Genomic DNA, 12,590 nt, shown 5'->3' with positions numbered 1-12,590 from the left:
CTACTCACCACTTTTGCAAGATAATCCAAAGAAACTTTTCTCCATAGAATGACTAGATGTAACTATACTAATGGCATGTCAGATTGCAGAAACAGTGCACATGATACGAGAGAAGAAAACACACATTTACCAGCTGAACGGTGATGTCTTTATAATGATCAACCGCTGTTCGTTAATCTAACTTGGTAACGTTGGCGATGATTCTTTATGATGTCAAGTCAATCACGGATGTTGACAGATAACGTCGACGAAAGACTAACTGTTTTCTTCTCTTCTTGGAAGAAGAAAACGTCTTTTGTTTTCCCTTTCTTTTATTAAAGCTAAAATCTTAATGTTAATATACACGGACTTTTTCACATAGAAATGAATGATAAATATTCTAAGAACAAACACGTGTTTGAAACTATACTGGTATCTATAACTATTTCTAAATTTATTCCTCAGCCATCCATACAATTTTCAACACCAGAAAATAATTTTCTTAATTTGCACATGCACATGCACTTTCAGTTTCATGTAATTATATCATTGGTCTAACAGCTCAGTTGCTATAAATGCACCTAATTGCCGAACAATCCATGTCAGCCGGAATAGCTCAGTTGGGAGAGCGTTAGACTGAAGATCTAAAGGCCCCCGGTTCAATCCCGGGTTCCGGCACGGAACAATCCGGCGGCTGGCAGGATATTTTTTGCTACTCACCACTTTTGCAAGATAATCCAAAGAAACTTTTCTCCATAGAATGACTAGATGTAACTATACTAATGGCATGTCAGATTGCAGAAACAGTGCACATGATACGAGAGAAGAAAACACACATTTACCAGCTGAACGGTGATGTCTTTATAATGATCAACCGCTGTTCGTTAATCTAACTTGGTAACGTTGGCGATGATTCTTTATGATGTCAAGTCAATCACGGATGTTGACAGATAACGTCGACGAAAGACTAACTGTTTTCTTCTCTTCTTGGAAGAAGAAAACGTCTTTTGTTTTCCCTTTCTTTTATTAAAGCTAAAATCTTAATGTTAATATACACGGACTTTTTCACATAGAAATGAATGATAAATATTCTAAGAACAAACACGTGTTTGAAACTATACTGGTATCTATAACTATTTCTAAATTTATTCCTCAGCCATCCATACAATTTTCAACACCAGAAAATAATTTTCTTAATTTGCACATGCACATGCACTTTCAGTTTCATGTAATTATATCATTGGTCTAACAGCTCAGTTGCTATAAATGCACCTAATTGCCGAACAATCCATGTCAGCCGGAATAGCTCAGTTGGGAGAGCGTTAGACTGAAGATCTAAAGGCCCCCGGTTCAATCCCGGGTTCCGGCACGGAACAATCCGGCGGCTGGCAGGATATTTTTTGCTACTCACCACTTTTGCAAGATAATCCAAAGAAACTTTTCTCCATAGAATGACTAGATGTAACTATACTAATGGCATGTCAGATTGCAGAAACAGTGCACATGATACGAGAGAAGAAAACACACATTTACCAGCTGAACGGTGATGTCTTTATAATGATCAACCGCTGTTCGTTAATCTAACTTGGTAACGTTGGCGATGATTCTTTATGATGTCAAGTCAATCACGGATGTTGACAGATAACGTCGACGAAAGACTAACTGTTTTCTTCTCTTCTTGGAAGAAGAAAACGTCTTTTGTTTTCCCTTTCTTTTATTAAAGCTAAAATCTTAATGTTAATATACACGGACTTTTTCACATAGAAATGAATGATAAATATTCTAAGAACAAACACGTGTTTGAAACTATACTGGTATCTATAACTATTTCTAAATTTATTCCTCAGCCATCCATACAATTTTCAACACCAGAAAATAATTTTCTTAATTTGCACATGCACATGCACTTTCAGTTTCATGTAATTATATCATTGGTCTAACAGCTCAGTTGCTATAAATGCACCTAATTGCCGAACAATCCATGTCAGCCGGAATAGCTCAGTTGGGAGAGCGTTAGACTGAAGATCTAAAGGCCCCCGGTTCAATCCCGGGTTCCGGCACGGAACAATCCGGCGGCTGGCAGGATATTTTTTGCTACTCACCACTTTTGCAAGATAATCCAAAGAAACTTTTCTCCATAGAATGACTAGATGTAACTATACTAATGGCATGTCAGATTGCAGAAACAGTGCACATGATACGAGAGAAGAAAACACACATTTACCAGCTGAACGGTGATGTCTTTATAATGATCAACCGCTGTTCGTTAATCTAACTTGGTAACGTTGGCGATGATTCTTTATGATGTCAAGTCAATCACGGATGTTGACAGATAACGTCGACGAAAGACTAACTGTTTTCTTCTCTTCTTGGAAGAAGAAAACGTCTTTTGTTTTCCCTTTCTTTTATTAAAGCTAAAATCTTAATGTTAATATACACGGACTTTTTCACATAGAAATGAATGATAAATATTCTAAGAACAAACACGTGTTTGAAACTATACTGGTATCTATAACTATTTCTAAATTTATTCCTCAGCCATCCATACAATTTTCAACACCAGAAAATAATTTTCTTAATTTGCACATGCACATGCACTTTCAGTTTCATGTAATTATATCATTGGTCTAACAGCTCAGTTGCTATAAATGCACCTAATTGCCGAACAATCCATGTCAGCCGGAATAGCTCAGTTGGGAGAGCGTTAGACTGAAGATCTAAAGGCCCCCGGTTCAATCCCGGGTTCCGGCACGGAACAATCCGGCGGCTGGCAGGATATTTTTTGCTACTCACCACTTTTGCAAGATAATCCAAAGAAACTTTTCTCCATAGAATGACTAGATGTAACTATACTAATGGCATGTCAGATTGCAGAAACAGTGCACATGATACGAGAGAAGAAAACACACATTTACCAGCTGAACGGTGATGTCTTTATAATGATCAACCGCTGTTCGTTAATCTAACTTGGTAACGTTGGCGATGATTCTTTATGATGTCAAGTCAATCACGGATGTTGACAGATAACGTCGACGAAAGACTAACTGTTTTCTTCTCTTCTTGGAAGAAGAAAACGTCTTTTGTTTTCCCTTTCTTTTATTAAAGCTAAAATCTTAATGTTAATATACACGGACTTTTTCACATAGAAATGAATGATAAATATTCTAAGAACAAACACGTGTTTGAAACTATACTGGTATCTATAACTATTTCTAAATTTATTCCTCAGCCATCCATACAATTTTCAACACCAGAAAATAATTTTCTTAATTTGCACATGCACATGCACTTTCAGTTTCATGTAATTATATCATTGGTCTAACAGCTCAGTTGCTATAAATGCACCTAATTGCCGAACAATCCATGTCAGCCGGAATAGCTCAGTTGGGAGAGCGTTAGACTGAAGATCTAAAGGCCCCCGGTTCAATCCTGGATGGTCGAGTGCACCTTACATTGATATAGACGTACAATTTATTGCTCCTGTTATTGTGTTATTATTTCTATAGGATTTGGATATTACCAGCCGGATTTAGTAAATATAACTATTATAACAGTAATGTAAGTTAAATTACTGACATTTTTGAGAATTATTTTGCGTTTTATTGTTGTTTTGTGAACTTTACTATTCTTCTTGTGAAAATTGAGGTACCTATCAGGGAAATCATTATGGAAAAATTGCCGAAGCCTTTAGTCGCCTTAATTAACAGTATTATTGATGATTATGAGCAACTGACATGGAATTCTCATTATTTAGGTGACAAAATGCGCATTTCATTGGTTTGGACAAGAGGTGATTTAATACACGTGAATCGTGGAGTAAAACATAAGTCAAGATCAAATAGAGAGAGAGACAATAAAAGGATGAAAACATGGAAGGAAAGAGCAGAAAATACAAACAATGACGTTGATAAGACATTTAATGGCTGTAATCAGGATAATTCAGAAGTTATAATGGACTCGGAAGGTGAATTACAATACGATGGTCATTTAGATCTCCCATTAGTAGCCCCCGAGCAGATAAACATTACACCTGTAAGGAATGTTGTTCAACCGGTTGTGATGAAAGGTGTTCAGCCGATTAGTGTATCGCTGGTCAAAACAAGTAAGGACAATGAAATAACGGGAAGAATAGTGTGTAACGGTTCGAGAAATAAAAAGAATGTATACACCGAAGTTGAAAATATAGAAAATAATGAAAAAGACGAAATAAAAACAATCGATCCGAAATTGATAATTACTGGGAACAATCTTAGTACAGACAGTTATTATCACAAAATTGTATTTAATAGACGATCTGACGGAAGTTGCATAATAGGAAAAGTGAAAAACAGAGACACCGTAGTTATGTGTAGTATAGCGAAACGTGAAATCAGACATGCAAATTTGGACAGCGAGAAATCGGACTTTGAAAACGCAATGTATTGCGTAAATAGATTTAACGACGTAAGAAAATGGGACACTTGTGACATTGACTGTTACGTACGTGACATTCCAAGGATGGAAAGATACGCGGAGAAATATAGACTGTGTTCATGATGTTTCGATTAATAAACAGTTAAGATGGAAAACAATATATGTTTATACACGGAAATTTTATTAAATAATTTTTGTGCCGGTGAATCAATATTCTGGTCTGGAAACCAACCGTTTTTTATATATCACATGGAAAATAAAATTAAAATAGAACTTTTGCGTATGTAAACATTTAGTGGTTTTTTTTCTTGAATTGTTTCAAATGTTGTTTTTTTTATTGTTTTATATAAAAAGAAAAAAAGGAAAAAATAAAGAAAAAGTTTTATAATATGACAGTGAATTCGAAGTTAGTGGAAAATATTTCACGCAATATTGTTATATAAAATGTCGAATGTTATCATTTCAGAGACAGGACAATAAGTTATATGAATGTTTTCATTTATATGTGTATTTTCAAACTGTGATATGTATATATGAAGTGTGATCATAATAAAGATAAAAAAAAAAAAGAGCGTTAGACTGAAGATCTAAAGGCCCCCGGTTCAATCCCGGGTTCCGGCACGGAACAATCCGGCGGCTGGCAGGATATTTTTTGCTACTCACCACTTTTGCAAGATAATCCAAAGAAACTTTTCTCCATAGAATGACTAGATGTAACTATACTAATGGCATGTCAGATTGCAGAAACAGTGCACATGATACGAGAGAAGAAAACACACATTTACCAGCTGAACGGTGATGTCTTTATAATGATCAACCGCTGTTCGTTAATCTAACTTGGTAACGTTGGCGATGATTCTTTATGATGTCAAGTCAATCACGGATGTTGACAGATAACGTCGACGAAAGACTAACTGTTTTCTTCTCTTCTTGGAAGAAGAAAACGTCTTTTGTTTTCCCTTTCTTTTATTAAAGCTAAAATCTTAATGTTAATATACACGGACTTTTTCACATAGAAATGAATGATAAATATTCTAAGAACAAACACGTGTTTGAAACTATACTGGTATCTATAACTATTTCTAAATTTATTCCTCAGCCATCCATACAATTTTCAACACCAGAAAATAATTTTCTTAATTTGCACATGCACATGCACTTTCAGTTTCATGTAATTATATCATTGGTCTAACAGCTCAGTTGCTATAAATGCACCTAATTGCCGAACAATCCATGTCAGCCGGAATAGCTCAGTTGGGAGAGCGTTAGACTGAAGATCTAAAGGCCCAAGACCACAATTAATGACCCCGCTTTTCGTTGTCCACGAATATAGTTCCTTTTAATTAGAGTGTATTTTTCCTTAATTTTTCTTCTTTCCTTTCCTCACTCATTTCTTAAATCTTTTTGGGTGGAAATGAAAGAAGAGAGGTCAAATAAATTTTTGGATGTTGTATTTTAACTGATTTTGATATGGAATGAGTGATTAGGCCAAGTGCAAAAAGGTGATATTTACAGTTTTCGGAACATCTCTTGACTTGTCAATAGGGGTATGGATGTGTATTGGCTAAATTTGTAAAAGTGATTGCTTCAATCTTTCTGAATTTTGGATATATATTTGGACTAGGACTATAGATTACACACACAAAAAATTTAACAAAAGTGCATGGTGTAATTTTTTTAATGATGCAAAAGGTTGTAAAGAACTGATAGAGGAATTAATTGTGGTCTGTGGCCTAAGAGGTGCATTTCAGCAAATTTTGAATTTTTACTTTGGCATCTTCTCTGAATGATCTATTGGTATTGATTTGTCAAACTACTTGAGAAGAAATGATTTTCACTTTCATTTGATAGAAATTTTGTGAAAAAGTCACTTTTCAGGTTAAATGCCCAAAATGTAGCTTTTTCACTTTTTTCACTATTTTTTCAAAAACATCATGCTTAATTTCTTTCTGACAGTTTTTTTCTGATATCTATTTGTGTTTGTGGTATTCATTTCAGTTGTTTAACTTATTTGTGAACTCTGAACACAAAAAAAAGTAGATAAAAACATAAAAAGAGTGCAAAATGTGCTGTTTTAATAGTCTAAGTCTAACGGTCAGTATACGCAGCAGGTGAAATGTGAAGTTCTATGCACTTAAAAGTTGTATTCCAAAACAGATTGCACTGAACCTACATCAAAAACACTTATTACTGGTTGCTTAACCTTTTCTGTTTCACAGACTACCTTTAATTTCTTCTGTGTGATAGCTAGTGGTTAAATTATTGGCCTTTTGAGGCTGAAATTTCATTCAGTTTTTAAACAGTAAAGTTAATAAACTTTGCATCAGACCATACTGCCTACATATATAGTTGAAAGTGACAGTCTTGTTACATCCAGGCTCCATGTTTTATCATATCTAAGCACAGATTTTAGCAAAAAGAAGTATATCTCAATCTCCCATATCATTTATATGCTTTTAAATATACAAATGTGGGGAACGGCCTAAACTGACAACCTGTTTTTTTAAGCATAACATTGCTAAAGACCATTTTATCCACATGTGTTATGCTATTTTAAACTTATATTTCCATTAAAAGTACATTTATAACCTGTTAAAGTTTTTTTGATAACTTAACAACTTCAGAAAATTGTGGTAAGTGAAAAATATTACATTTGATATAAGGCCTCACCCTAATTGAAAACCTCTATTTTTTGGCACAGGCTCATATAAAATTAACTTCTGGCCATTTTTCATAAGTCTGATACATGAAGTTTGCTTTCTGTTGCTTTGAATAGATGTTAACTTATACATAGAGACATTTAAAAGTGTTAGTTTTGGTATCTTTTGGTTTTTAGAAGCTCAAATTTGATAGTTTTAATTTTTCTAATTCAACGCCACAATTCAGCACCTAAAGTTCAGATATAAAAAATGCCACATTTTTTTTATTTGGTATCATATGGCTTTGAAACTTTGTAACCTGTTTCATAATATACTAAGCTTGAATCATGCCAAGTTTTATTAGAATTGGTCAAGTTTTAGGCCCCTAATAGGCCCAAGACCACAATTAATGACCCCGCTTTTCGTTGTCCACGAATATAGTTCCTTTTAATTAGAGTGTATTTTTCCTTAATTTTTCTTCTTTCCTTTCCTCACTCATTTCTTAAATCTTTTTGGGTGGAAATGAAAGAAGAGAGGTCAAATAAATTTTTGGATGTTGTATTTTAACTGATTTTGATATGGAATGAGTGATTAGGCCAAGTGCAAAAAGGTGATATTTACAGTTTTCGGAACATCTCTTGACTTGTCAATAGGGGTATGGATGTGTATTGGCTAAATTTGTAAAAGTGATTGCTTCAATCTTTCTGAATTTTGGATATATATTTGGACTAGGACTATAGATTACACACACAAAAAATTTAACAAAAGTGCATGGTGTAATTTTTTTAATGATGCAAAAGGTTGTAAAGAACTGATAGAGGAATTAATTGTGGTCTGTGGCCTAAAGGCCCCCGGTTCAATCCCGGGTTCCGGCACGGAACAATCCGGCGGCTGGCAGGATATTTTTTGCTACTCACCACTTTTGCAAGATAATCCAAAGAAACTTTTCTCCATAGAATGACTAGATGTAACTATACTAATGGCATGTCAGATTGCAGAAACAGTGCACATGATACGAGAGAAGAAAACACACATTTACCAGCTGAACGGTGATGTCTTTATAATGATCAACCGCTGTTCGTTAATCTAACTTGGTAACGTTGGCGATGATTCTTTATGATGTCAAGTCAATCACGGATGTTGACAGATAACGTCGACGAAAGACTAACTGTTTTCTTCTCTTCTTGGAAGAAGAAAACGTCTTTTGTTTTCCCTTTCTTTTATTAAAGCTAAAATCTTAATGTTAATATACACGGACTTTTTCACATAGAAATGAATGATAAATATTCTAAGAACAAACACGTGTTTGAAACTATACTGGTATCTATAACTATTTCTAAATTTATTCCTCAGCCATCCATACAATTTTCAACACCAGAAAATAATTTTCTTAATTTGCACATGCACATGCACTTTCAGTTTCATGTAATTATATCATTGGTCTAGCAGCTCAGTTGCTATAAATGCACCTAATTGCCGAACAATCCATGTCAGCCGGAATAGCTCAGTTGGGAGAGCGTTAGACTGAAGATCTAAAGGCCCCCGGTTCAATCCCGGGTTCCGGCACGGAACAATCCGGCGGCTGGCAGGATATTTTTTGCTACTCACCACTTTTGCAAGATAATCCAAAGAAACTTTTCTCCATAGAATGACTAGATGTAACTATACTAATGGCATGTCAGATTGCAGAAACAGTGCACATGATACGAGAGAAGAAAACACACATTTACCAGCTGAACGGTGATGTCTTTATAATGATCAACCGCTGTTCGTTAATCTAACTTGGTAACGTTGGCGATGATTCTTTATGATGTCAAGTCAATCACGGATGTTGACAGATAACGTCGACGAAAGACTAACTGTTTTCTTCTCTTCTTGGAAGAAGTAAACGTCTTTTGTTTTCCCTTTCTTTTATTAAAGCTAAAATCTTAATGTTAATATACACGGACTTTTTCACATAGAAATGAATGATAAATATTCTAAGAACAAACACGTGTTTGAAACTATACTGGTATCTATAACTATTTCTAAATTTATTCCTCAGCCATCCATACAATTTTCAACACCAGAAAATAATTTTCTTAATTTGCACATGCACATATGCACTTTCAGTTTCATGTAATTATATCATTGGTCTAACAGCTCAGTTGCTATAAATGCACCTAATTGCCGAACAATCCATGTCAGCCGGAATAGCTCAGTTGGGAGAGCGTTAGACTGAAGATCTAAAGGCCCCCGGTTCAATCCCGGGTTCCGGCACGGAACAATCCGGCGGCTGGCAGGATATTTTTTGCTACTCACCACTTTTGCAAGATAATCCAAAGAAACTTTTCTCCATAGAATGACTAGATGTAACTATACTAATGGCATGTCAGATTGCAGAAACAGTGCACATGATACGAGAGAAGAAAACACACATTTACCAGCTGAACGGTGATGTCTTTATAATGATCAACCGCTGTTCGTTAATCTAACTTGGTAACGTTGGCGATGATTCTTTATGATGTCAAGTCAATCACGGATGTTGACAGATAACGTCGACGAAAGACTAACTGTTTTCTTCTCTTCTTGGAAGAAGAAAACGTCTTTTGTTTTCCCTTTCTTTTATTAAAGCTAAAATCTTAATGTTAATATACACGGACTTTTTCACATAGAAATGAATGATAAATATTCTAAGAACAAACACGTGTTTGAAACTATACTGGTATCTATAACTATTTCTAAATTTATTCCTCAGCCATCCATACAATTTTCAACACCAGAAAATAATTTTCTTAATTTGCACATGCACATGCACTTTCAGTTTCATGTAATTATATCATTGGTCTAACAGCTCAGTTGCTATAAATGCACCTAATTGCCGAACAATCCATGTCAGCCGGAATAGCTCAGTTGGGAGAGCGTTAGACTGAAGATCTAAAGGCCCCCGGTTCAATCCTGGATGGTCGAGTGCACCTTACATTGATATAGACGTACAATTTATTGCTCCTGTTATTGTGTTATTATTTCTATAGGATTTGGATATTACCAGCCGGATTTAGTAAATATAACTATTATAACAGTAATGTAAGTTAAATTACTGACATTTTTGAGAATTATTTTGCGTTTTATTGTTGTTTTGTGAACTTTACTATTCTTCTTGTGAAAATTGAGGTACCTATCAGGGAAATCATTATGGAAAAATTGCCGAAGCCTTTAGTCGCCTTAATTAACAGTATTATTGATGATTATGAGCAACTGACATGGAATTCTCATTATTTAGGTGACAAAATGCGCATTTCATTGGTTTGGACAAGAGGTGATTTAATACACGTGAATCGTGGAGTAAAACATAAGTCAAGATCAAATAGAGAGAGAGACAATAAAAGGATGAAAACATGGAAGGAAAGAGCAGAAAATACAAACAATGACGTTGATAAGACATTTAATGGCTGTAATCAGGATAATTCAGAAGTTATAATGGACTCGGAAGGTGAATTACAATACGATGGTCATTTAGATCTCCCATTAGTAGCCCCCGAGCAGATAAACATTACACCTGTAAGGAATGTTGTTCAACCGGTTGTGATGAAAGGTGTTCAGCCGATTAGTGTATCGCTGGTCAAAACAAGTAAGGACAATGAAATAACGGGAAGAATAGTGTGTAACGGTTCGAGAAATAAAAAGAATGTATACACCGAAGTTGAAAATATAGAAAATAATGAAAAAGACGAAATAAAAACAATCGATCCGAAATTGATAATTACTGGGAACAATCTTAGTACAGACAGTTATTATCACAAAATTGTATTTAATAGACGATCTGACGGAAGTTGCATAATAGGAAAAGTGAAAAACAGAGACACCGTAGTTATGTGTAGTATAGCGAAACGTGAAATCAGACATGTAAATTTGGACAGCGAGAAATCGGACTTTGAAAACGCAATGTATTGCGTAAATAGATTTAACGACGTAAGAAAATGGGACACTTGTGACATTGACTGTTACGTACGTGACATTCCAAGGATGGAAAGATACGCGGAGAAATATAGACTGTGTTCATGATGTTTCGATTAATAAACAGTTAAGATGGAAAACAATATATGTTTATACACGGAAATTTTATTAAATAATTTTTGTGCCGGTGAATCAATATTCTGGTCTGGAAACCAACCGTTTTTTATATATCACATGGAAAATAAAATTAAAATAGAACTTTTGCGTATGTAAACATTTAGTGGTTTTTTTTCTTGAATTGTTTCAAATGTTGTTTTTTTTATTGTTTTATATAAAAAGAAAAAAAGGAAAAAATAAAGAAAAAGTTTTATAATATGACAGTGAATTCGAAGTTAGTGGAAAATATTTCACGCAATATTGTTATATAAAATGTCGAATGTTATCATTTCAGAGACAGGACAATAAGTTATATGAATGTTTTCATTTATATGTGTATTTTCAAACTGTGATATGTATATATGAAGTGTGATCATAATAAAGATAAAAAAAAAAAAGAGCGTTAGACTGAAGATCTAAAGGCCCCCGGTTCAATCCCGGGTTCCGGCACGGAACAATCCGGCGGCTGGCAGGATATTTTTTGCTACTCACCACTTTTGCAAGATAATCCAAAGAAACTTTTCTCCATAGAATGACTAGATGTAACTATACTAATGGCATGTCAGATTGCAGAAACAGTGCACATGATACGAGAGAAGAAAACACACATTTACCAGCTGAACGGTGATGTCTTTATAATGATCAACCGCTGTTCGTTAATCTAACTTGGTAACGTTGGCGATGATTCTTTATGATGTCAAGTCAATCACGGATGTTGACAGATAACGTCGACGAAAGACTAACTGTTTTCTTCTCTTCTTGGAAGAAGAAAACGTCTTTTGTTTTCCCTTTCTTTTATTAAAGCTAAAATCTTAATGTTAATATACACGGACTTTTTCACATAGAAATGAATGATAAATATTCTAAGAACAAACACGTGTTTGAAACTATACTGGTATCTATAACTATTTCTAAATTTATTCCTCAGCCATCCATACAATTTTCAACACCAGAAAATAATTTTCTTAATTTGCACATGCACATGCACTTTCAGTTTCATGTAATTATATCATTGGTCTAACAGCTCAGTTGCTATAAATGCACCTAATTGCCGAACAATCCATGTCAGCCGGAATAGCTCAGTTGGGAGAGCGTTAGACTGAAGATCTAAAGGCCCCCGGTTCAATCCCGGGTTCCGGCACGGAACAATCCGGCGGCTGGCAGGATATTTTTTGCTACTCACCACTTTTGCAAGATAATCCAAAGAAACTTTTCTCCATAGAATGACTAGATGTAACTATACTAATGGCATGTCAGATTGCAGAAACAGTGCACATGATACGAGAGAAGAAAACACACATTTACCAGCTGAACGGTGATGTCTTTATAATGATCAACCGCTGTTCGTTAATCTAACTTGGTAACGTTGGCGATGATTCTTTATGATGTCAAGTCAATCACGGATGTTGACAGATAACGTCGACGAAAGACTAACTGTTTTCTTCTCTTCTTGGAAGAAGAAAACGT

General features: G+C 34.9%; 7 non-coding genes across 7 annotated transcripts; all 7 read left to right on the top strand.

The window, feature by feature from the left end:
• The first annotated feature begins 584 nt into the window (after positions 1 to 584).
• Positions 585 to 657, top strand: Trnaf-gaa (transfer RNA phenylalanine (anticodon GAA)). The gene has a single exon. It is a non-coding gene; the product is annotated as a tRNA-Phe (tRNA).
• A 618-nt stretch (positions 658 to 1,275) lies between these two features.
• On the top strand, positions 1,276 to 1,348 carry Trnaf-gaa (transfer RNA phenylalanine (anticodon GAA)). Its single transcript has one exon. It is a non-coding gene; the product is annotated as a tRNA-Phe (tRNA).
• A 618-nt stretch (positions 1,349 to 1,966) lies between these two features.
• On the top strand, positions 1,967 to 2,039 carry Trnaf-gaa (transfer RNA phenylalanine (anticodon GAA)). Its single transcript has one exon. It is a non-coding gene; the product is annotated as a tRNA-Phe (tRNA).
• Positions 2,040 to 2,657: 618 nt separating this feature from the next.
• Trnaf-gaa (transfer RNA phenylalanine (anticodon GAA)) lies at positions 2,658 to 2,730 on the top strand. Its single transcript has one exon. It is a non-coding gene; the product is annotated as a tRNA-Phe (tRNA).
• Positions 2,731 to 8,524: 5,794 nt separating this feature from the next.
• Trnaf-gaa (transfer RNA phenylalanine (anticodon GAA)) lies at positions 8,525 to 8,597 on the top strand. Its single transcript has one exon. It is a non-coding gene; the product is annotated as a tRNA-Phe (tRNA).
• Positions 8,598 to 9,217: 620 nt separating this feature from the next.
• Positions 9,218 to 9,290, top strand: Trnaf-gaa (transfer RNA phenylalanine (anticodon GAA)). Its single transcript has one exon. It is a non-coding gene; the product is annotated as a tRNA-Phe (tRNA).
• Positions 9,291 to 12,191: 2,901 nt separating this feature from the next.
• Trnaf-gaa (transfer RNA phenylalanine (anticodon GAA)) lies at positions 12,192 to 12,264 on the top strand. The gene has a single exon. It is a non-coding gene; the product is annotated as a tRNA-Phe (tRNA).
• The last annotated feature ends 326 nt before the right edge of the window (positions 12,265 to 12,590 follow it).

The sequence above is a fragment of the Mytilus trossulus genome, chromosome 10, assembly GCF_036588685.1.
Source record: "Mytilus trossulus isolate FHL-02 chromosome 10, PNRI_Mtr1.1.1.hap1, whole genome shotgun sequence".
Taxonomy (NCBI): domain Eukaryota; kingdom Metazoa; phylum Mollusca; class Bivalvia; order Mytilida; family Mytilidae; genus Mytilus; species Mytilus trossulus.
The sequence above is the reverse complement of the archived record's forward strand: the minus strand, read 5'-3'. Positions and strand labels throughout refer to the sequence as shown.